The sequence below is a fragment of the Carassius auratus genome, unplaced genomic scaffold (genome assembly GCF_003368295.1).
Source record: "Carassius auratus strain Wakin unplaced genomic scaffold, ASM336829v1 scaf_tig00215543, whole genome shotgun sequence".
Taxonomy (NCBI): Eukaryota; Metazoa; Chordata; class Actinopteri; order Cypriniformes; family Cyprinidae; genus Carassius; species Carassius auratus.
This window is the reverse complement of record NW_020528133.1, coordinates 137,501-139,334: the sequence shown is the minus strand read 5'-3', so window position 1 is coordinate 139,334 and position 1,834 is coordinate 137,501. Positions and strand designations below refer to the sequence as shown.

At 34.7% G+C, this 1,834-nt stretch overlaps 1 long non-coding RNA gene across 2 annotated transcripts in view; it reads right to left on the bottom strand.

Moving 5' to 3' along the window:
* Positions 1–1,243: 1,243 nt before the first annotated feature.
* LOC113094958 (uncharacterized) overlaps positions 1,244–1,834 on the bottom strand; it is a 23,893-nt gene continuing 23,302 nt past the window's right edge. For both annotated transcript variants that reach the window (XR_003288241.1, XR_003288242.1), the window contains exon 3: positions 1,244–1,815. This is a non-coding gene — a long non-coding RNA (uncharacterized LOC113094958). The remainder of the gene's footprint in view (positions 1,816–1,834) is intronic.

Genomic DNA, 1,834 nt, shown 5'->3' with positions numbered 1-1,834 from the left:
AAAGTAAAGTGAAGTAAAGTAAAGTAAAGTAAAGTAAAATAAAATAAATGCGTGTCAACCAAAAGGGTCTGTCTTAATTTCATAGATTTTAGTCTATGATTTTACTACATATGCTCACTATTCATAAACTTTTAATGCATCTAAGTGGCAATATCCTTCAGATCTGGATATTTCCTTTGAATCTTTCAAACCTCAGCTCTGTTGCTGTGTTAATTCATTGTGAATGTACTTGCCACCAGACCGTTCAGTGTGCTCTTTTATCATGCTATTGCACACTGAGGCTTGGCAGACCTAAGTGGGCCGCTGTGGATTGTGTGGAGCTTGGGCTGGTTTCAGAGGCTCTGACCTATGCTTTGATCCACTGCTGGTGATCTTTAATGGTAAGCTCTGCATTAAAGGCTGACAGAACGATTCTTTTCTTCTCTTACCACTCCACCGCGCTTCAGCTTACACAGCTGCATCTTTCAGGTGCTTTTACAGCATTAAACATCTTGGCAGGAAATTTACGAGGAGCTTTTAATGTAGGCTCTGATGAGGCAAATGCTTGCTAACCTCCAGTAATGTGTTGTACTTTTTCGGGGTTATAGGTTGGTTTTGGGAAATTCAGTGACATACTGAATCTATCTATCTATCTATCTATCTATCTATCTATCTATCTATCTATCTATCTATCTATCTATCTATCTATCTATCTATCTATCTATCTATCTATCTATCTGTCTATCTATCTGTCTGTCTGTCTGCCTGTCTGATGTCTGTCTGTCTGTGTGTCTGTCTGTCGTCTGTCTGTCTTTTTCTATTGTCCTACTATTGTATCTGTCATTCAATCGCTTTATCGTTCTTCTATTTTGTCTAATGTTTTATCTGTGTATCGTTCTGTCATTTTATCAATCGTTCTGTCTGCACTGAAAAAATAAAAACCTTGTATCAACTTAAAAAAATTGAAGTAATCAATCACACGAAACATTTGACATTGACTCAATGTAAATAATTTAATTTAGTTTAACTTGAAAATTTTAAATCCATGCAAACCACTTTATAAAGGTTGATCAATCTAATTATTTTAGGTTGGAACAAACTAATTTTTTTAAATTAGAACAAACCAACTAAACTAATATGTATAGGTTAAATTAAATTAATTATTTTAGTTTGGAACAAACTAATTTTTATAGGTCCGATTAAATTAATTATTTTATTTAATTAATGATTTCAATAAATTTTAATCAATGACTACTCAGAACACTTTTCCTTTAGAACACATTTATTGTTCAATAAACTCACAACATTGAACATTTGCTTCAAATGTATGAAGATTGACAGCAGAAATACTTGAAACACTGCAATCAGTCTCTTCAGTTGTTCATAAGACTTGGCCTTATTCAACCTTTGTACCTGGTAGCCATCGAACTTGGGCAGCCACATTTGTAAATGCTGCAGTGAAAATGCAGCCTTGTTAGTACAACCTTTTTATTAAAAGGATCTAAAGTCTTGGCTGTAAAAACACAATAAAATGTAACAATTATGCAATTATACAATTAATCCCTGTATAGCTGAGTATAGCTGTATAGCTTTTGGGGTCATCTTTATTCCATCAAGCTCCATCAGGACCTTTTGCACAAATTCAAAGGTGAACTGTAGCCTTTTTGGATATTTTAGGTTTAGTGTATATATGAGCCCAGCAACCGATGGCAACTCGTTCAGGACCTCTTTTCCTTCGACAACAATTTTAATGTCTTTAGGTGGATGGAGAGGATCCTCTTTCCCAGTGATAAAGATCGCCATGGTTGTCCGCTCCAGTTCTTCAACCTCATTATCCTGCACAAAAAAAAGAAAG